Here is a 24,430-nt window from a genome sequence, read left to right as displayed (position 1 = left end):
AAGAAGCTTTTTGACCAACTAATGCTGGTCTCACGACTGCCAGAAGAAAAGCAGATCCTGAAGGAGATGATGCAGCACTGTCAGCTCTAGGGGTGGGGATCTCTAGGCTCACGATTCGATCCGATTACCATTCAGAGGGTAACGATTATCCATGCATCTTTTTTGTTTTTTTGTTTTTTTTTGTTTTTTTGACTACTTGGTACTTTTAAAGCAAAGTATTTATGATGACCCATAACGAATTTACTTCCAATACTTCCTATATTCATTTTATTAATAAAACAAATGGAAGTGATTTGGCAAGTCAACTGTAATGTTACATTTGCCAGCATATGTCACAACATTGCAAAGAACCAACAGGAAAATAAATGTGTGCCTGTACTAGCAGCGTACTTGTAGTAAATGATTACAAACTTTAGCATATTCTGAATCTCTAGCATTTAATAGACTTCTAATCTAACCAACATCCTCTTGTTATTTCCAATGAGCAATATAATCCTTCAGACAAAAAAACCAAAAACATTTTGCTGTAGCAAAATCACAAACAGTTTTCGTTCAGAAATATAGAATGATGTTCCAGCAGCTCTCATACACACATAATGCTTGTGGACTTACACATATTCTGAATAATTAGTAACATACAAAGCCGCTTTTATACACAACTAAATAATAAAGAGTTATGACTTGAAATGTTTGCTGTATACCACAATCAAAAACAGCTTATACAAAAAAAGTGAATGAACATCTGCAGAGAGCACAGTCAAAATGTAACTTGTCATTGAACTGATACACACTGTGAGTGTTGAGGGCAGTGTAACGTGCGTATAACAGATCGGTTTACAGCATATTGATGTGAAAACTAAACAATACAGAAATCTGGTCACAATGAAATTGCCAATTTTCCATATGTTACCCAGGTAGCCAGCGGAATCGGGCCAATCGCGGCTGAGTGTCAGCTCACTCGGCTGTGTACTGGCAGCGGCTCACCGGAAGTGACCAGCTCTGGCCCAGTAATGGTTGCCGGATCTGGCTAGGTTTTGGCTGTGTGTAGCTGGGCCGATTGTGGTTGAGAAATGGCGCATTAGGCACATTAAATTATAAAAATACCACAATTCATAGAACTTCAAAAGGAGTTTTAAATTCATTATTTAATATAAATTTTTATATTAATATATATATATTTTTATTTTTATTTTACCTGTTGCCATTAAAACTGTAACAAAAGTGAATTCTAAATTAAAAATGTTGTACTGTAATAAAATATATGTGCCTATATTATTTATGGTTTAATGATATCAAGGATTAGCATGATGAACTTAAATGGGGTAGAGCAAATGGGAGACCAGGGCAAATACAATTATAATATTATTTTCATCATGTTGACATAAAAAATCCACAAGGACCATATTTGAGTTCCCATAATTTTTCAATGTGAGGAAAAATAGAGAGAGGCGGATTATGGCAAAAAATAATAATAACAATAAATAGTCTATATTGTATATAAAATAATTGGAATGACATTTTTTGTTTTTTGTTTATTTTGTATTTGTTCATGTTTTTGTTAAATAAATCTGATGGGTATACCTACGAACTGAAGTTACACCAAAACATTTGACTTTTAGTATATTTTTATATTTTTTTATTATTAAAAGTGCCATACTTATAATAATTATTATTATTATTATTATTATTATTATTATTATTATATCCCATCCAAATGTACTTTGCTTAATGATAATAATAACAAAAAAAGAGAAAAATATTTGTATTATTAGTAGTAGTATTACTATATCCCATCAAAATGGACTTTGCTTATAATAATAATAATAATAATAATAATAATAATAAAGAAAAAATATATATAAACGTTACTATTTCACACCAAGTGCAAAGACCGTGAAAGAACCAGATCGAGGGTATATAAGCAAGGGACACGCGCCCATCGCGCGCACAGCCGGACTCCCCTTTGGATGAGAGGTCATCGCCGGACTGAGAGTTTTACTGAGGTAAAGTATTTTTTGTATAAAATGGACGGCCTGTATGTTAAACGTACACATCTAGATCTTCTGTTATCATAAACAATGGCTTTTCTGCCTTTTGTGTGGCTTTTTTCCCATATGGTACACTTTCAGCGCCGCTAATTACAGTTAATACCGTTATATCTGTCTGACGTCATTCACACTATATGGAGCAGATTTGCTAGGATTGAGAAAACCCGTTTCCGGATCATGTTGGTAAAGTTAACGTTAGTTTTTTTAAAGTAAGTTTACAATTATTAATAATATTTGGCTGCGTGAAAGTGCGGGAGTTCCTCTCTCAGGAGCGCGTGAACTCCTCTCTCACGCAGAGCGCTCTCTCGGTTTACATTGAGAGAGTGAGTGAGAGACAGAAATGACTAAGCATACAGTAGCCTACCCGTGTGAGATTATAATAAAACAAATCAGTTTTTGTGTGTGTTTTTAGTGGTGCCCGTGAAAGAGACTGATGGCTGTGAATAAAATATAATATTCAGAAGTAAACAGTGTAGCTGACAGTGTATGTCAGAATGTTTATTTTTAAACCACAACCTTCTTGGGGCTTCTTTGACCGATAAATTTAATGATATCTTTAGCATTTCTAATCCAAACAACGTCAAACTTGGCATTGCACTACTCGTGCCCGTAGCAAGACACCTGTCGAGCTTGAAATCCATCGAAGTAATTTATTAGTAATTAAAATTACCCCATTTACTCACCCTCAAGTCATCCTAGGTGTATATGACTTTCTTCTTTCAGACGAATACAATCTGAGTTATAATAAAAAATGTCCTGGCTCTTCCAAGCTTTATAATGGAAGTGAATGGCCGTTTCTGTTGTGAAGTCCATTAAAGTGCATCTATCCATGATAAAAGTGCTCCACACGGCCCTGGGGAGTGAATAAAGGCCTTCTGAAGTGAAGCGATGTGTTCGTGTAAGAAAAATATCCGGCAGACGGCATACGCAAGTCGACTTACGCCAAAAGAGTAACACGTGACGATGAGTGACGATGCGCGGTTACAAACAAACAGGGCTGGACAACAAACTCAAGCTCCTCCAACATTTCTCTTCAGAAATTGTCGTTTTAGACTTTGATTCGTGACTGGTGTTTTGTTTTGCTCTATCCTCTGCGCTTCCGCGTTCGTCATTACGTTGTACGTCAGGTCAAGTGTTACTCTTTACTCGTTACTCATAAATTGGATAGAGGATGACAAAACTAACCTTTGGTACATCAAAAATATGATATTTGATAAACAGATCTCACTTGTTTGCTGTTATTAAATCAGGGTTCACTTGAAAATTCACATTTATCCTCCAGAACTCATTCTAACAACTTAATGTTTTAATATATTTCAGACCCAGTGGAAGTGAAAGAGCAAAGACAAGAACTGAAGTGAAATCTTTAGTTTCAAACTCCAGGAGTAGCAGCTGAAATCTGTTAAAGAGGAGATTGAAGACATGAGTTATCCAGAACCATCCAGAATAAAACATGAAGATACTGAGGAACAAATAGGTTGGTGTCCATTCTTGATTCTTCATTGTTGACTGTGTAATGAATTAGCTCTATGAAATATTAATAATCAATAATAACTGGTTATAATTGATTATGAATATTTGGATCAGTTAATATAATTAACTTAATGTAGTAAAATTAATATTACAATCAACCCACCTGTTTGTCTTGTGAACACTCAGCGTTAATTGTTTATTAATTCTAAGAAATATCCATATCTGTCAAGTGTATTTTACTGTGAGGTGCCCACACTTGAAAAGGACCAGACTTGGGATTTCACTCAGAATAATATTTATTTTGATCAGTTGATGTAGCAATGCAGTAGGATCAGATGTAACAGGTGAAAAACCTTTAAATAAATAAAAGAAAAAGAAAACACAAACATTTTAAATAATCAGATATTTTCCCAATACAGGAAAGGACAAATGCATTTTTTACAGGCAACACAGCTTGGTACTTTTACTCTGCATTTTACAAGCAACACTATACCAATTAAAGCATTTGGTCTTATCAGTTGTCAGTTTCTCTTTTTTAAACCATGCAGTATTAATTTCTTTCAAACTACACCTGTAACATTAACACATTTAACACATTAAATACCAAACAGACAAAACAGACAAAACAAAGGATCCAAACGAGAGTCTGTGAAACAAGAGTCCATGTGAGCTTACCGATAGCCCGTCATAATCAAAAAGTCCCAGTTCCTCACAGTGAATGAATTTGTGCCTCTGCTGACCTCTTTGTCCTCCGTCGTACTCCAGTCAAATGACTAATGACTAAAGCGCCGGCATGCAGAGCGCGCGCAGGGGAGGCGGCATGCAGGAGAAAGAAATGACAGGTACACGGAAGACAGCCACACCTCCACCGGGTTAGCGCGACAATATCCGGGGAAGGGAAATGTCTTTTCTTACTGTACAGTACTAAGAGCCTGTAGTCCAAATCTAAATCGTAAAGTAAACTGTGTTCCAAGCAGAGAATCCGAACCAAATACATATTGTGCACAAGTTTTATTAACTAAATCAAAAACACAACTAAACTAAACAAACATACAACAATGTTACATTCCTAAGAGTGGGCTTTGAAGCTTATTTGTTAAATGTAATAGTTATGTGTCTGATTGTCTCAGTCGTTACAACTGCTTTGGTAGATGTGAATTAATAAGCAGTATATGGATGATAAATGATGAAATGCATCTAAATCATAACCTTGTATATAGCAGTTGTCAAACATGTTTAACTATAATAACAAGTGAATGACAGAACAAAACTTTGCCACATAAAATATCTTATACCTGATCTCTTTTGCTTTCTGCTATTAAATAAGGGTTCACTTGAACTGATTCTAACTGTATTTCTGTGTATTTTAGACCAGGTGAGAGTGAAAGAGCAAAGACAAGAACTGGATGAAGTGGAGGAGGAACATCATAACTTTACAATTCAAAGAACAAAAGCCAAAAAGACGCACACCTGCACTCAGTGTGGAAAGAGTTTCTCACAGAAAGGACACCTTAACAGACACATGAGAATTCACACTGGAGAGAAACCGTATACATGCACTCAGTGTGGAAAGAGTTTTTCTCATTCATCAGGTCTCAGGTATCATCTGCGTGTTCACTCTGGAGAAAAAACATTTAACTGTAATCAGTGTGGTAAAGATTTTACTTCATCATCAAATCTAAAACAACACCTGAAAGTTCATTCAGATGAGAAGCCTTATGAGTGTTCTCTCTGTGGAAAGAGTTTTTCAAGGCTGAACAGTTTTAAACAGCACCAGAAAACACACAATGAAGTGAGAGATCATGTGTGCTTTGACTGTGGGATGAGCTTTACTAGAGCTGAGATTCTGAAACAGCACCAAAGAATTCATACTGGAGAAAAACCTTACAAGTGCTCATATTGTGACAAGAGTTTCACTCAGTCTGGAAACCTGAAATCACATGAGCGAATTCATACTGGAGAGAAGCCGTATCACTGTACTCAGTGTGGGAAGAGCTTCACCCGATCAAATAATCTAGTGAATCATATTAGAAAGCATTGTTCTGTGTCACAGCGAGCAAATGTTTTGACTGACAATGTGTAATTTTGTGAGTAAAAGGTTTCTACAGATCCAATAATTAAAATAAACTGAGATTCAGATAAAGCAAACGTATAAACTTGAGTTCTGTGACGTTAGTTTTGTGGAAGTTGTTTTTGAGTTGTAACTTTCTGACTTGTCATTTAGCTGTCAGTGTAAGGCAGTTCTTTGTCTCTAGTAAAGCAATAAAAACGTCCTGTTGCACAAAGCCGGTTTCAGTTTCTAACAGGTAAAGTTCGAGATTAGTTTGAGCAAAGTGGATTGGTTTTTAGTTGTGTTCATCATCATGGTAACTTACGCTACAGGGCTAAGCTGCTCCGGAGCAGGTTTTATTCTGGGTTAGAGATCGCAGACCAAAACTGGACCAATCAGTGCAGTGACATGTATCTGATACAATAAAGCCAGTCCCCCTGTATCTCTCACTCCAAATCAAAGCAGTTTATAGTGTGAAACAAACTCTAGAGACCAAATTGTCCATCTTTTGCTGCTAATTATTCAATATATTTATATTATATGAATTATAATTACTTTTGATTCATAAAAATATATTCATATAGTTATTATAGCCTACTAATTGACAAGTAAAATTAAACTTTGCTTTTAAATTAATATAAAAATATCAAGTTATTTGGGCAAAAATGACAAAGTGGCTCCCAAATTCATTTAGGGGTAAAAATATAATTGATGTTCAACAAATAAAAAACATATATAATTCAGAAAAACAAATGACAAAGCTTGGGTTGCTGAATATTAAATCCCTTTCTTCAAAAGCACTTATTGTAAATGGTATGATTATCATAATCTAGATGTGCTGTGTTTGACAGAAGCATGGCAGAAAACCACAGGATTATATTACTTTATTGAGTCCACCTCCAAGATTACTGTTATAAACATGAGCCTCCTGTGAAAGGCAAAGGGGTGTTGCTGTAATTTATAGTAATATGTTCAGTATTACTCAAAAGTCTAGGTTCAAATATAACTCTTTTGAAGTGATGGTGCTTTATGTAAGTGTATAAGTGACAAATTCTGTTTGAGATTTGTGCTGGCTACTGTATACAGGCCACCAGGGCACCATACAGACTTTATCAAAGAATTTACTGATTTTCTTTCAGAGTTAGTTTTTAATATCCATGTAGATAATGAAAAAGACGCATTGGGATTTAGAGACATTCTGAACTCTATTGCAGTTCAAACACGTGTCAGGACTCATTGTCGTAATCATACTTTAGATTGAATATTTTCACATGGAGTCAATGCTGATGAAACATTAATTAATTGAGTTTTATATACATGCTTTAGTTGTGTAATTTCAAAGACCTGCTATGTTCATTATTTTCAGTGTAGCTAAGCTAAATTTGCTGCGATCATTTGAACATGTACAACTGCGGCATACATCTTATTTTTGTCACACAAAAGATTTCATTTTTTTATTTAATTGATGTTCTGGAAAACTGAAATAACATGAGCGAGTTCATACTAGAGATAAGATGTATTACTGTACTCAGTGTGAGAAGAGCTTCAAACATAAGAAAAGCCTTCTGAGTCACATGAAGATATGTCGTAAGAAGTCGTCACAATGAGCAACATTTCATTTTCATGTCAAATACATTCAAGTAAATGGTGTGAGACAAAAAATGTATGCAGACATTTTTTAAGGTCTTAATAATAAATGTTTTTCTAAACTTGGGCTATTGTTGTTTACTTACAATATTTGTTCATTTAAAATTTAATACAATTTGTTCATTATTATCGGTAAAGAAAATATCTGCCAATTTTCGGACTGCCAACCAATCCGCAAACAGCCGCTGTACTGTCTGGCGGTAACAAGCTTGTGCTTTTGAGGCTCGCGCATCATGAGGAGAAATAAAGACAAATGAGGGCATCTCACACAAAGAAACTCCGTGAACTTACAGCGGAAAAAAATTCACGTGGAGTTTTTACATTTATAACATATGATACAGTTAAGCAACGACCAAGAGTGCAGAATACCATCACGATTGAAAATATGACACCGATTTAATGACAATTCAATAAACAAGAAATACATATTAAGTCACTTACATTTTAGACGCTTTTGGACTGTTTTTGTTCTATTTCAGCAATGAAAAATAGTTCCAAACAAAGATCACAGCAGAACCATAAAGCCTCTCACAGGAACACATAACTGTGTTTTCATTACTGAATGATTCAGCATTTTGAACGAATCGGTTTGAGTCAAAGATTCAATGACCCATTAATAAAAGCCTGGCTGCGTTCGAAACCGCATATTAGTAGGTACTTCATTTCAATAAGTACTTACTGAACGAGCGCTAAAAGAGTTGGTACTATATAGCCTGATCACATTGAGCATGAATGCGAACCGGACATCTGCGATGTTGATGTTATCATATATATATATAAACATTTTCAGTCTGGAGCAGCCCATGAGGAATCATACACAATCTCAGAATATTGTCTATTTCTATAGCAATCGGAGCTTCTAACAGCAGTTGGGATGACGTGTTAACTTTTCTAATCAACAATTTGCTGTTTTATTTAGAAGGTTGGATTAATTTGCCATGTTGGGCATTATTAATGAGTAATAGGAGTGTAATATTTTCATAGAGTCTTTGCTTTGAAGCCCATCTTCTTCTACTCACCATTCTGGTTTTAATACGTCTCCCTCTATCTCTCTATCTCTCTTCTCTCTTCCATTTCATTCATCTTAAGTGCACTACTCATTCTTTTCTTTGCCTGTTTCTTCATCTCCTTTGCCTGTTTAGTCTTTTTTGTCACTTACATGTCTCCTTCCTCAACAGGTCTCTCTGGTTCTCCCCCTCCACTTTCTGTCTGTTGTTCTTCAATTTGCTCTTTATCCTCCGATCTTTCCTTCATCCTCACTTCTACATTTAACTCTGATAAAATGTCCTCTTCATCTTCTACAGCCTCTTTTAAGTCCTGACTCTCTGTCCTATCACCCTCTGTGTCCTCTAGCTCATTTTCTGGACTTTTGAATCTCTGTTCCTCAACAGGCCTCTCTGGTTCTTCCTCCCCACTTTCTATCTGTTGTTCTTCGATCTGCTCTTCATCCTCCAGTCTTTCCACTTCTACATTGTTTTCCAGTATAATGTCCTCTTCTACAGTCTCGTTCAAGTCCTGCCTTTCTGCTTCAGTACCTTCTGTGACCTCTTGTTCTTCTTCTGGACTCAAACCTTTAAAGTCATATTAAAACACATTAAAAAAACTTTGAAAAAAAGTGCACTTTAACATAGAAACTTGTATAGCTATAGTATTTAGGTGTCAGTGCTTGCAAATATACAATATCAAATATCAAAGAGGGTGAGCATTTTTTCCATCCCCATATGTCCCTCAGTTGGGAACTCAAAGGGACACTGGATCTCTGCTGTCCACTTACGGGCCTTCAAACATTTCCCTAGTAGAAGAAGAGGAACATATCCCAGAGCTTTCAGCTTCTCCATCTAAAATTAAAGGTGAACTAAGTAACTTTTTTACCTTAACCGAACAGCTTCGGAGTCATTGGAATAGTTATATGACTGTTTTCGGGTTGAATGGTGGTCGTCTCGCACCCCACAAGCGCCTGTGAGCCGAAAAACCACCCTTGCAACTTTAGGCCGGCGGGCTTAGTTCCTTCATTTTCCAGCAGGATTTGCACCGGCCTACACACTGCCAAAATAACCAAAACCTGGTTCAATGACCATGGTATCACTGTGTAATTACTGTGTGATTTCATGTAATATTCTAATTTTCTGGGATGTTGATTTTGTGGGTTTTATAAGCTGTAAGCCATAATCATCAAAATTATAACAAATAAAGGCTTGAAATATCTCACTTTTCATGTAATGAGTCTATATAATATATTAGTTTCACCTGTTAAGTTGAATTCTTGAAATAAATCAACTTTTTGATGATATTCTAATTTTATGACCAGCACCTGTAGATGCCAATCATAAGAGCTGTGAAAAATAAGCAAATCTAGGAATATAAATGCACTTATATCTGTCAGGATTCAGAGAATGAATGGGGAGTGATATTTATTGACAAAGATAAAACACAAGTGGAACAGTCCAAACACAACTGGAGAACAGGCTGGTCAGGGATTAGACAAACCCAGGCTCTTTGGGAACAGTGGAAGCTTGACAGCCGCTCAAGGAACCATAGGCTTGGCATAGGTGGGATGAAACAACACTAGGCACTAGAGTGGCTTGCCAGGACAGAAGTCTCAATGACCAAGGAAGAACATGATGCAGGGCAGCAACCAACACAAGACGAACACACAAGAGACAACAGAAACAAAAAAAACAACTACTATGATTAGGGAAACAAAAGACTTATTAATAACTGGAGGTAGCAAAAGGAGAAAATAAGGTAAATAAAATAAATAATTTCTCAAAATAAGTAACTGGTACTTACAAACAAAAATAAATTAAACAAGACTGCAACCTTGCAGAGAACTAAAGAAAAATAAATAACTTAAATAAGGAGAAGTAAAAACAAGGCTTGAGAGAACAAGAAAATAAAGACTAGAACTAGACTAAAAACCAGGGACAAAGAAAACAGAAATGAATAAAACAAAAATAATCAAACAAGACAACTAAATCTACACTAGCACTGACTGTCAATTTCTGTAGTTTGTGCGGCGTTCGTGACTCGACTAGTCGAGACTGTTTTCCAAGATGGTTCCTGCCTGTATGCGTAATGTACTGTCTTTATAAAGTATCCTCTTATTAAACTGTCTGTACACTTACAAAGTTCTCAATGCTTCGGTTTGCATGTAGGCCTCATTATGCTACCGCGTTAGTGTGAGGCTATTTTGAGCCTTGTTAGTGGTATTAACTAGCGATTTACTTTTACTTATTTGATGCCCCATATACTAGTGTTATGAGCTAATCTGTTTTTAGAGATAAAACTCTTTACATTCGATTATCATGAAAACGCATCCCAGAGAACGATCGACTCGGTTACCATGTGTTAATTACCCTTAGGTTCGTTTTTCACCGGAATTGTCCTTTAATGTGCTAAAAACAGGGAACTTTTGGAGACAAAGAGCTGCTCAGTTTAACATGATGGCCCTGTACTTTTTAAATGCAGATTGGATAAAAACACAGTGATCACAGTTCACACCTGCAGTGAAGCCCCTCCCACAACAATTCACCAATAAATACTGGGAATATTCCCATCATCCTACAAGAGAAGGACAAACTCCAGGAGTAGCAGCTGAAATCTGTGTGACTGTTAAAGATGGAGTTTATTAAAGAGGAGATTGAAGACATGAGTGATCCAGAACCATCCAGAATAAAACATGAAGATACTGAGGAACAAATAGGTTGGTGTCCATTCTTGATTCTTCATTGTTGACTGATTTGGTAGATGTGAATTAGTAAGCAGTATATGGATTATAAATGATGGAGAATTCTTATAATCTTGTATATAGCAGTTGTCAAACATATTTTAACTGTATAAACAAGTGAATGACAGAACAAAACTTTGCTACATAAAAGACCTGATATATGATCTCTGTTGCTTTCTGCTATTAAATCAGGGTTCACTTGAACTGATTCTAACTGTATTTCTGTGTATTTTAGACCAGGTGAGAGTGAAAGAGCAAATACAAGAACTGGATGAAGTGGAGGAGGAACATCGTAACTTTACAATTCAAAGAACAAAAGCCAAAAAGACGCACACCTGCACTCAGTGTGGAAAGAGTTTCACACATAAAGGAAACCTTAACAAACACATGAGAATTCACACTGGAGAGAAACCGTATACATGCACTCAGTGTGAGAAGAGTTTTAGAGATGCATCAGGTCTCAGGTATCATCTGCACATTCACTCTGGAGAAAAGCCATTTAACTGTGATCAGTGTGGTAAAGATTTTATTTCATCATCACAACTAAAAACACACCTGAAAGTTCATTCAGATGAGAGGCCTTATGTGTGTTCTCTCTGTGGAAAGAGTTTTTCAAGGCTGGACGGTTTTAAACAGCACCAGAAAACACATGATGAAGTGAGAGATCATGTGTGTTGTGACTGTGGGATGAGCTTTACTAGAGCTGAGCATCTGAAACGGCACCAAAGAATTCATAGAGAACAACCTTACAAGTGCTCATATTGTGACAAGAGTTTCATTCGTTATAGAAACCTGAAACAACATCAGAGAGTTCATACTGGAGAGAAGTCGTACGACTGTACTCAGTGTGAGAAGAGTTTCAAACATAAAAGAAGCCTTCTGAGTCACATGAAGATATGTCATAAGAAGTCGTCACAATGAGCAAGTAAATGGTGTGAGATGAACAAAATATGGAGTTACTTCCAAAAGAGTGGGTCGTGGAGTTTGCATTCAAAGAAACAACAACAAACATAATTCTATGATTTTCTGATGCAAGGCTTTTATTTTGAAAGACTTGCTTGAAAGCTATTGAGACTTGTGTCAGACTCATTTTAAAGGGTAACTAAACCCTAAAACAAGTTAGTGATCAGTAAGACTGGGACTTTATTAATGCTGTTCATTGATTCAAGTAATTTTGTTGACATTTGTGTTTAAACTGTTTTAATTCTACAAAATATGGTGTAAAAACATCTGAGTGCTGCCCTCTTCAGGTTGAACGGTGGCTACTGCAGTTGAATTTTCTCATTGAAAGTTGTGGTTCCCTCTGATGTTAGAGGGTTCCAGCTAACCACGCCCTTGCCTACAGACTTATTATTTATGTGTATGTAATTTGTGTGAGAAACATATTTGTGAAAATACATTTATTTGGTTCTCAAAAGCAAATTTATCATTTTTTTTTAGTCTAATTTCATACACACACACAGTCGCAGCATAATGACCATGGTAAAATGTCCCAGTTGAGAACCACTGATCAAAACTTAACTTTAGCTGGATATTAATAACTTTATTCTAGAGCTGCTGTAAAGCCAAAACTATATCTGTTACTGTAATTTACAATTATCACTGTAAAGATTCTTTGAAACAAGCTATATTGTTAGAAGCACTATATAAATGAAGGTGGCTTGACTGATCTAGTTTAATTTCGTGTCAATAATTATTGTATTTTTTCTCACTGGATAACTGAAATCTGCTTGAATAAGACATATTCATGTAATTAACTTATTTACCAATGTTTACTATATATTTCCTGATTGTACAAGAGTCATTTGCTGTAGTTAGAAAATAATAAAAGCTATACAATGTTAAACATACTGAAAAATAGTTGATTGTTTTCTTTCCTTTAAGGTGATATAAAATGCCATTAAAAATGCTGTAGTAAGTTGCAAGTGTGTGCAGATATAATGTATTTGTAGTGTTTAGAGTTTTCTTTTTTGTAACTTCCGATTCTGAAACAATTAACTATATGCTTTAAATGTTTTATATTATTTTATATATTTGTTTATTGTATATCATCTTTATTTTGTTGTGCACGACAGAGGGAAAATATATATTTTAATATGAATATTATTTTGAATTCGTTCTGTGAGTGACGTCATTTGTATTGGACCGGTCGCGCGCGCTCTCATTCAGAACAGCCCGTGACTGGAGAGAGTCAGTCAGGTAGGTCTCTGCATTAAGTGAAGTTTTGAGTTTACCGGTATATTAATTATGGAACTTTTCTGCCAACAGTTCGATGTTTTGTTGGAGTTTTATTAACGCACGGGTTTGTTTTTGTTGCCGCCTTCGCGCCAAATTAGAGCTCGCGGTTTTCCCTGTCAATACATTTCTCGGATTGAGTCTGTGGAAATGTCGTTTAGTCTAGCAAACGCGTGTAGCTTTAATTTTGATGTTAAAATGTATATTTATATCCATTAGATGAATTGCAGTAACTGTCGGTATGTGTCTTTTCTCATGCATCCTTCAGATGAAAGACAGTGAATCTAAAGAAGTGTGTATTTATTGTCTGTCCTCTGTCAGTAAACTGCAGATGTGGTTCATTTGCGTTGCTAGTTGAAATCTGCTATATATTTAACTTTAGAAGACAAAAGAAATTTCCAGCCTATTGGTCTGTAATTTGATTTGTATAATGAAAGTTCAAAGACAAAACATGTATTATCCGAATCACCAGATTCTCTTGTTTAATTCTGTAGTTAGCCTACCTTCTATACAAAACATAATTTTCAATGAAAAAATAAAAATAAAAAATCGAGGCTGATTTTACTAATAGTTTCAATTATTTTAAATGCATGATGATCACTGGCTGTTTTACTTAGTTTATATAAGTTTTTATAGAGTATATTGTTAGATACTGTGGTAGACTATATTTCATTCTTTCGCACCTGACTTAAATCTACCTGGGTCTTGTCTACTAATCAACGTCCCCGAACATCTCCTGATCGACATTAGTTTACCTGGGTCTCGTCTACTAATCGACGTAGACTGAGTCGGTCAACGTCTTGACCCCTATGAACACTAAAATAAGATGTCTAGTGCTCCACTAACTTGTTGTGCAGCAATAACTAAACAGACTCCAGACAATGCCTTTAAATATGCTTTAATCTCGGACGGAGGATCTCAGACAAATTTCAGAGAGAATCCCACCAGCAAAATGAATACAACAGTGTTTATAGAATAGGAGCATGGCAAAAGTGACATAATACATGGTGTCTGCGGGGTCTTAAAAAGTATCAAAAGTTAATAAATGAATTTAGAGACATAATTAAGGCCCTTAAAAAGTCTTAAATGCTCTTTTCCAAGGTATTACATTTTGTATCATCATAGCCTGGATGCTAGCCGAACTTAGCCCCGCCCACAAAAATTTTAGGTTGGGAAGTTCGGTCTGGGCTTGATCCGTTGAGGAGCTATTATGCCCGAACAAAAGTTGTTCAGACCAATCAAAGTGTCAGGGCGGGCTTTATACGATGATGGACAGATGATCAACAGTAGCGTAATCATCCACGTCACCAAAGAGCGTTTGGGTTGAATTCGTTTACAACAAAGATGACTGCCGCTGGAGAATTGAGATTTCACGAGTTCACAGTTACAAATAAGTCAGATAGAATAAATGCATATTTGGCGTGCTGTCCGAGGAGAGGCTCCGGGCTCGCTATTCGGCCTGAACCCAAAGTATCTGAGTATGACGTCGTCAGGCTAAGTGTATCTCGGGCTGTTCGCCCCAGGCGCCAGTTCAGGACAAGGTCAGTTGCTAATGTGCAGCGTTTTGCATTGCGTCCCCACTGCATATTAGCTATGTAATACGAAGTGACCATTCTCGAAAGGGAACATACAGGGTGGGCCATTTATATGGATACACCGTAATAACATGGGAATGGTTGGTGATATTAAAGTCCTGTTTGTGGCACATTAGTATATGTGAGGGGGCAAACCCATCTTGAGGAGTTTGCCCCCTCACATATACTAATGTGCCACAAACAGGACTTTAATATCACCAACCATTCCCATGTTATTATGGTGTATCCATATAAATGGCCCACCCTGTACTCTGCTTTCAATTAACTTTAATTTAGTAATTTACCTGTATTTTTTATATTATTATTATTATTATTATTATTATTAATCAAAACAACCCAGCTGCAGATTGATGTTACTTGGAATGCACAATAATTAAAAAATTCATGTTATATATTTTGGTTGCATTTGTGAGTTAATAAAAACGTCACTGGTTGTGTGAAAATAATATCTAAATATCGATTAATCGATCGATCGACTCGTGACCGTATCGCATAATTTTTTGAGGTATCGGGCTATCGGCAAATATCGTATTGTTGAGAGAATCGATATCGTATTGTATCGTAATGAACTGTCTGATTTACACCCCTATTGTTTTGTTTATTGGTCTAATTCTGGTTTCTGGTTTCTCTTTCTAATAACTCAAGTCACTCAATTAATTCACTTGTGCTTCGTTCCCACCCTTCTAATTTATGTTGCATTGATAAGGAGTTATCACAAACTAAGACTGTTTAGTTGTGCTAACTTACAATTAATAGTAAATGTAAGGTGTCGCCGATGTAACGGTTATAACTTGAAGTGGCAATGATGTCCTAAAATGTATGGAGGGAGTCTTAAAATGTATTGAATTTAACTCTGTGATTCCTGTATATATCATAATCTTGTGCAGCAGTTGTCATTCAGTTTTGACTATTAAAAAGAGGATGACAAAACTAAGCTTTGGTACATCAAAGACCTGATATTTGATAGACAGATCTCACTTGTTTTCTGATATTAAATCAGGGTTCATTTCAATATTCACATTTATCCTCCTTGAACTCATTCTAACAACTTAATGTTTTAATATGTTTATGTCAGACCAGATGGCGGTGAAAGAGCAAAGGCATGGACTGAAGTTAAAGGTAATGATGCTGTAGTTTGTTTCAGCCTGTTGACACCAATAAAATGAGCTTAATGTGCCAATTTACAGAAGATCTCAGACATCACCATAATGAATGAGCTGAAAACAGGGAACTTTTGGAGACAAAGAGGTTTTTCAGCAGCAGTTTAACATGATGACCCTGTACTTTTTAAATGCAGATTGGATAAAAACACAGTGATCACAGTTCACACCTGCAGTGAAGCCCCTCCCACAACAATTCACCAATAAATACTGGGAATATTCCCATCATCCTACAAGAGAAGGACAAACTCCAGGAGTAGCAGCTGAAATCTGTGTGACTGTTAAAGATGGAGTTTATTAAAGAGGAGATTGAAGACATGAGAGATCCAGAACCATCCAGAATAAAACATGACGATACTGAGGAACAAATAGGTTGGTGTCCATTCTTGATTCTTCATTGTTGACTGATTTGGTAGATGTGAATTAATAAGCAGTATATGGATGATAAATGATGGAGAAATGCATCTGAATGATCATAACCTTGTACACTGTTAGACTTTTCAAGGGTTTTTTTTAACAGTAACTTACTGGCAACACTGTTGCGTGATATTACACTGGATACTCCGGCGCAACACGACAAATCCCAGACAGTGTATAGTGATGCGCCGTTATATTTCTGACGTACGGTACTCCGAGTCCAAGCACTCGCGCTATTTCTGACAAGGGACAAACAGGTTTGCATTTTGTATTAAAGGTCTGGTCGCTTCAATGTGTCCAATATAGACAGCCTCTGGCTATTATAGTGTTGTTGACACGCGGTGTAAGGCAAAAAATTAGAAATAAAAAGCACGATGGAATGGTGCCAGCCAGAGAGACTGTTACGTCAAATACAGTAGTATACAGCAAATTTAAAAAAATACAGTAAGTCTCTGTATGTGGTGTTAGACGTCACAGAAAATTCCCATGATGCAATGGGAATCACAGTTATTTACTGTAAGCAAAAATAGCAGTATAATTCTGGGGGATTAAAAGTCTAACAGTGTGTATAGCAGTTGTCAAACATTTTTACTATATTTACTATATCTCATTTATTAAGTAAATGAGAGAACAAAAAGTGAAAGATCTGATCTCTGTTGTTTTCTGCTATTAAATCAGGGTTCACTTAAACTGATTCTAACTGTATTTCTGTGTATTTTAGACCAGGTGAGAGTGAAAGAGCAAAGACAAGAACTGGATGAAGTGAAGGAGGAACATCGTAACTTTACAATTCAGAGAACAAAAGCCAAAAAGACGCACACCTGCACTCAGTGTGGAAAGAGTTTCAAACAGAAAGCATACCTTAACACACACATGAGAATTCACACTGGAGAGAAACCGTATACATGCACTCAGTGTGGAAAGAGTTTTTCTCACCCATCAGCTTTCAGTGTTCATCTGCGTATTCACTCTGGAGAAAGACCATTTAACTGTGATCAGTGTGGTAAAGATTTTATTTCATCATCACATCTAAAAGTTCACCTGAAAGTTCATTCAGATGAGAGACCTTATGTGTGTTCTCTCTGTGGAAAGAGTTTTACACTGTTTGACAGTTTTAAACGCCACCAGAAAACACACAATGAAGTGAGAGATTATATGTGTTGTGACTGTGGGAAGAGCTTTACTACATCTAGTCATCTGAAAGAGCACCAAAGAATTCATACTGGAGAAAAACCTTACAAGTGCTCATATTGTGACAAGAGTTTCACTCGGTCTGGATCTCTAAAATCACACAAGCGAGTTCATACTGGAGAGAAGCCGTACGACTGTACTCAGTGTGGGAAGAGTTTCACCACATCAAGTAATCTAGTGAATCATATTAGAAAGCATTGTTCTGTGTCACAGTGAGCAAATGTTTTGTTAGATTCACATAAAGTAAATCTGTAGTTAGTTAACTAATTAACTAGTGTTGCTGTACAATTCCACAAGATTTGTGTTTTATATGTTAGAGAACAAGAAAGAAAATTATTGAAAATTATTTTGATTGAACGCTTACTCAAAGAAATACCAAAATTAAAAGAGACTGGAAACAAATGTTGAAAAACAACAACAATCTGTTATTTGTTAATATATGAAACAATTCCCTGAAGTTGATGTTTTTTTTTTTTGACTTTTGTTTTAGTTACATAAAGCTTGTTTTTACATAAACAGATGTATAATACATACATACATGTAATGTATGTAACTTACATATGTACAATAACAACAAATAAAATGACCATTTCACTGACAATGTGTGATTTTGTGAATAAAAGGTTTCTACAGATCCAATAATTAAAATAAATGAGATTCAGATAAAGCAAATGTGTAGTGAAATAAACTTGAGTTCTGTGACGTGAGTTTTGTCATTTAGCTGTCAGTGTAAGGCAGTTCTTTGTCTCTAGTAAAACAGCAAAAACGTCCTGTGGCCTGTTGCACAAAGCCGGCTTCGAAAGCCGCAGATTAGTTTGAGCAAAGTGTCTTTTTCAGGCTCAAGAAAGTGGATTGGTTTTAGTTGTGTTCATCATCATGGTAACTTACGCTACACGGCTAAGCTGCTCCGGAGCAGGTTTTATTCTGGGTTAGAGATCACAGACCAAAACTGGACCAATCAGTGCAGTGACATGTATCTGATACAATAAAGCCACTCCCCCTGTATCTCTCACTCCAAATCAAAGCAGTTTATAGTGTGAAACAAACTCTAGAGACCAAATTAAAAGGGTTGTCTCTATTCTCTTAATGAGTAATGGGTGTGTCGCACCATGGCGGATTCCCTATTTACATGACGGAATTTGATAGTGGAAAGACCGAACGCGTCTCCAGAGCGCAAACGGATCTGCTCATGTGTAAGGTTAAAGCTGTGTGTGTGTGTTTGAGTGTGCAAGGTTAAAGCAAGACTATCTACGGGACAAGCCAGAATCCATCATAATGTACACAATAATAATGTTTAACAGTGTAATCATTTTATTTTCAATATTTGGCATGTTTGTGCAATATTTCGACCCTGTGTGTGTAATAAGCAGAGTGTGTGTGTAATAAGCAGAGTGTAGGCGGGTGTTGGACCCGCCTATAGGCACACAATACTATTGCGCTCTTTAAGTAACAAAAAATATATTTCAGTTGCCTCAAAATAACAACGCGCCATCAATGCGTCTGAACACACAGTTTTCACACCAACGGCCCATGGGCGCAAATGTATTTGCTATTTAAACAAAGTGGCGCTGGACGTGAAAATGATAACTGCGTCAGGCTGAAATTAGCAGAAAACACTCGCGTCGTGCCTAGAGCTGCATTGCGCCGGGAGTATGATAGGGCCCATAGTCTTAGTGTTGAACCTTGACTAACGGGGGCTCAGGTCAGGAAGCAGACAGACCGGCTAAACCGACTGTCTGCTAGCTGTATCACGTCACTGAGGTCTGATAAATGCCATCACATAGAGCCTCTTTCACCTAGATATCTATTACGAAACTGCTCCGAGACTCGAAGGTAAAGATCCAAACGCAGCTTTATTTAGGGGCAATCCAAAGAACAAGCAATAGGTCATACACAGGAAGGCAGTCCAAACAAACAAACAAACAAAACAGGCAGGGGTCAGAGGCAAAAGAGTAATCCAGGGAACCAGGCAAGAAATCCAAAAAGAGACGGGAAAACGCTCAGAAGTGCAGTGCAACAACATACAAAACTTCACAGTGAGTGATGGGGTGAACCAGGCTATATGGGGTGACCTAAACAAGATAATGAGTTACAGGTGAATGTGATAATGAGTGCTGATGAGTCCAGGCAGAGAATGATGGGAGATGTAGTCTGTGAGTGAACAAGATAGTCTGGTGTGGAGTGCACTCTGGTGGCTTTCAAGGGCACTCCAGCTGGTGACCATTACAATATCATCACATAGAGACTGTGTCTGTTCCCTGAATAAGGACATACAAAAAACTTCCAAACCCATTTAAGGCTAAAAGTTTAATTGATGTTAATTGATCTGATAAAGAACAGATATAATTCAGATGAACAAATGATAAAGCTCGGGTTGCTGAATATTCAGTCCCTGTCTTCAAAAGCACTTATTGTAAATGATACGATTAGAGATCAACCTAGATGTGCTGTGTTTGACAGAAACCTGACTAAAACCAAACAATTACATTACTTTAAATTAATTTTAGAATGACATGGACTGAAGTTAAAGGTGATGATGCTGTAGTTTGTTTCAGCCTGTTGACACCAATTAAATGAGCTTAATGTGCCAATTTACACAAGATCTCAGACATCACCATAATGAATGAGCTGAAAACAGGGAACCTGTGGAGACAAAGAGGTTTTTCAGCAGCAGTTTAACATGATGACTCTGTACTTTTTAAATGCAGATTGGATAAAAACACAGTGATCACAGTTCACACCTGCAGTGAAGCCCCTCCCACAACAATTCACCAATAAATACTGGGAATATTCCCATCATCCTACAAGAGAAGGACAAACTCCAGGAGTAGCAGCTGAAATCTGTGTGACTGTTAAAGATGGAGTTTATTAAAGAGGAGATTGAAGACATGAGTGATCCAGAACCATCCAGAATAAAACATGAAGATACTGAGGAACAAATAGGTTGGTGTCCATTCTTGATTCTTCATTGTTGACTGCTTTGGTAGATGTGAATTAATACGCAGTATATGGATGATAAATGATTGAGAAATGCATCCAAATGACCATAACCTTGTATATAGCAGTTGTCAAACATATTTTAACTGTATAAACAAGTGAATGGCAGAACAAAACTTTGCCAGATCTCTGATGCTTTCTGCTATTAAATAAGGGTTCACTTGAAATAATTCTAACTGTATTTCTGTGTATTTTAGTCCAGGTGAGAGTGAAAGAGCAAAGACAAGAACTGAATGAAGAGGAGGAGGAACATCGTAACTTTACAATTCAGAGAACAAAAGCCGAAAAGACGCACACCTGCACTCAGTGTGGAAAGAGTTTCACACAGAAAGGAAACCTTAACACACACATGAGAATTCACACTGGAGAGAAACCGTATACATGCACTCAGTGTGGAAAGAGTTTCAGTCAAAAAGGAGACCTTAACAAACACATGAGAATTCACTCTGGAGAGAAACCGTATACATGCACTCAGTGTGGAAAGAGTTACAGAGATGCATCAGGTCTCAGGTATCATCTGCACATTCACTCTGGAGAAAAACCATTTAACTGTGATCAGTGTGGTAAAGATTTTATTTCATCATCACAACTAAAAACACACCTGATAGTTCATTCAGACGAGAAGCCTTATGTGTGTTCTCTCTGTGGAAAGAGTTTTTCAAGGCTGGACAGTTTTAAACAGCACCAGAAAACACACAATGAAGTGAGAGAGTATATGTGCTTTGACTGTGGGATGAGCTTTACTAAAGTTGACTATCTGAAACAGCACCAAAGAATTCATACTGGAGAAAAACCCTTCAAGTGCTCATATTGTGACAAGAGTTTCACTCGGTCTAGAAACCTGAAATTACACGAGCGAGTTCATACTGAAGTGAAGTCGCACGACTGTACTCAGTGTGAGAAGAGCTTCAAACATAAAAAAAGGCTTCTGACTCACATGAAGATATGTCATAAGAAGTCGTCACAATGAGCAAGTAAATGGTGTGAGATGAACAAAATATGGAGTTACTTCCAAAAGAGTGGGTCGTGGAGTTTGCATTCAAAGAAACAACAACAAACATAATTCTATGATTTTCTGATGCAAGGCTTTTATTTTGAAAGACTTGCATGAAAGCTATTGAGACTTGTGTCAGACTCATTTTAAAGGGTAACTAAACCCTGAAACAAGTTAGTGATCAGTAAGACTGGGACTTTATTAATGCTGTTCATTGATTCAAGTAATTTTTTTGACATTTGTGTTTAAACTGTTTTAATTCTACAAAATATGGTGTAAAAACATCTGAGTGCTGCCCTCTTCAGGTTGAACAGTGGCTACTGCAGTTGAATGTTCTCATTGAAAGTTGTGGTTCCCTCTGACGTCAGAGGTTTCCAGCTAACCACGCCCTTGCCTACAAAAAATTGGGTGTAATTTAAACTAATTGCTTTAAATCAAATTACAATTTTACGTCCACGTCCAAACCACGTGACTACTGACGTCATCAAGCAAGCTTGGGTCGAGAATTTTCTGTTCGGCCGCCATCTTGTTTTGCTGTTTGAAGACCGTTGCGGATCCACAGTATTGGTGAGTAATCCTAAAAATAAGTTTTCATTAAGTTTTATCGCCGTTAATATACATTTCTATAATATTAAAGTAGAATTCAATGCATTCATGCATGTGTTTGGTTGAATATCTGTTTTATTTTGGTCAGAGTCATCTGATATTTCAAGTGTACAGTTAATAGCTATAACTGTTAGGCCTAGTAACGATGGATAGCCATTAATAGATACTTAAGTAACGTTAGATAATTTGTGGACTTTTAATTACATTATTTATTTGGGTTTTTCCTGCATTGAGAATTACAAGGCCGCCTCCGTCAAATGGCGTTCCCGATCCGGCTGTCCTCAAAACTCAGACAGGCTCTGATAATAATCAGAAATATTGTTACTCAATCATTCACAAATTCTAATATAATGATTTAAGTGGTGTAAAGCCATTTCATATCTTCTTGTGAGGGACAGAAGAAATTTTACATCGTTAAATTAAAGTTAAATCCCTCTGTTGCAGCTGTCAATCATTTGATCCATTCAGCATTCAAACAGCGCGTCGCGGTAAAACTCCTCGTCTACCAAATTTAATAATCGTGACAGCCCAAGTTCAGATACCTATTTTCCAAGCAGGATTTTACCACCTTCAACTCATTTTGATACAGGAAAAACCTTAAAATAGTATATAATTGTTACTATCGGTAGAGATTGTAACGTTATACATTGCGTGTATACATTTCGTTCATTGAGTGGATTGCATAAGTTTCTGACATTTGATTGATGTAGAAACATTGGTGAATGAGAAAAATAAAGTAGCAAGAGTGGTTAATACTTTAAAATGAGTCAAGCAACAGTTAAGTTGGTGTGATTATGCTTCAAATCAAATGACAAGTTTGCATTCTGTTTAAGCCACGTGAGTGACCACGGACGACCACGCACGGACAAAATTCTTCTCGACCATCATCATCTTCTTTTGCTGCAGGATAACCTCATGGTGGACACACAATTACATATGGTGAGTAATCTTACAAATTAAGTTAAGTTTGTTTCTATCATACATTTATAATCACATGAGGATCAGTTAACTGATTAATGCAAACGTGTTTTATCAAATAATTCAAAGTTTGAATTCAAAGTGGACATCAGAGAATTGACACTTTATCAATATATTGCACAGCACTGAATTGAGTTCTTTTTAGTGTCATATGGCGTTTGAATGGTCATAGATATTTTATTTTAATTGAAAATGTCTACCTTGCCAAGTATTCACTTTAACACATTTGGTTGTGTCTTAAACATTTGCCAAAAAATCGAGTTTGTCTTTGTTGGTATGTGTGTTAATTCTTAAAGTGACAGTAGCCTCATATATACATACTACTGTATAACCTTAAAAGAATAAATATATGGTAAATACTTGATTGATCAATTACGTTGTTGACGTTTTAACACACTGCAGTAGGTTCCGATTACGTCATAAAAGTTTAAACATGCATACACACACACAATGACCTATTACATAATACGTTACACAAAATACATTATTTTATGAAATCTGTATGAAATTACATCTTTGCAACTTTGAAAATAATTATTGATAAACGTTCAAATTACACCAACTTATTTAACGTATTATTTATAAATCTCTAAACTTGCACAATTTTTGGCTCTTAGGTGCAAAAGCATATCCATGCATTTTAATTTTCTTTATGAAAGTTGGTGATTGCTGTGTTTGTCTTTTTTAAGATACAGATGTTGAAAGACAACAGTTTGGAGTCATTGTAGTCCAGTCAGAAGATAACGGTAAGTAATTGGTCTCTTTTTGGTAAGAGCAGTTGAATTTATGAATTAGCTCTCGGAGTAAGAATTGTTTCCTTTTTTTATTTTATTTTTTTGCTTGTGTCTCTTTCAGATTGGCCAGAAAGATGAAGCACAGAGAGAACTTGGACAGTTGTTGTGCTCTATGAAAGTGATGGTCTAAGCACTCCCCTGGACATCAGCATTGTCATTGATGGTACTGAGGTTTTACATGAGTTGTCCTCAGTTGCATCTGCTTGTGCCATGATGTTTGGAATCACGTACTGAGAACTTGAGGTATCCTGAAGTACTTAAATATACCTTTGAGGCCTTTCAAAAAATTGTCATGGACATAGCGAAGATGCAAATGAATTTTAAAGGGTTAATTCATCCAAAAATGAAAATTCTGTCGGTATTTACTCACTCATCGTGAGCGTCATCTTCTCAGTTCTCGTGCTTGTGTCGTGGCGCTCTCGGGAACTCACTCAAGACCCCATGTTTTTTTTGTTGTTGTACAAAATTACATTGTTGACGGTTTTATTATTGAATGTATTTTTTTTTTTTTTATTAAG

The 24,430-nt window shown here is 36.4% G+C and overlaps 2 protein-coding genes and 1 long non-coding RNA gene across 5 annotated transcripts in view; 2 read left to right on the top strand and 1 right to left on the bottom strand.

Annotated features, from left to right (window-relative positions):
- LOC307167486 (uncharacterized protein) overlaps window positions 1-24,430 on the bottom strand; it is a 565,869-nt gene that overhangs the window by 382,943 nt on the left and 158,496 nt on the right. The window lies entirely within an intron of this gene.
- The window catches only part of LOC307167501 (uncharacterized protein), a 155,653-nt gene that overhangs the window by 114,804 nt on the left and 16,419 nt on the right, over window positions 1-24,430 (top strand). The window lies entirely within an intron of this gene.
- On the top strand, window positions 23,804-24,185 carry LOC307167736. The gene is made up of 2 exons (XR_013822857.1): window positions 23,804-23,864; window positions 23,974-24,185. It is a non-coding gene; the product is annotated as an uncharacterized lncRNA (long non-coding RNA).

This window comes from Squalius cephalus (genome assembly GCF_949319135.1).
Source record: "Squalius cephalus genome assembly, chromosome: 11".
Classification (NCBI taxonomy): Eukaryota; Metazoa; Chordata; class Actinopteri; order Cypriniformes; family Leuciscidae; genus Squalius; species Squalius cephalus.
Note: the sequence above shows the minus strand (reverse complement) of the source record. Positions and strands in the feature narration are given on the sequence as shown.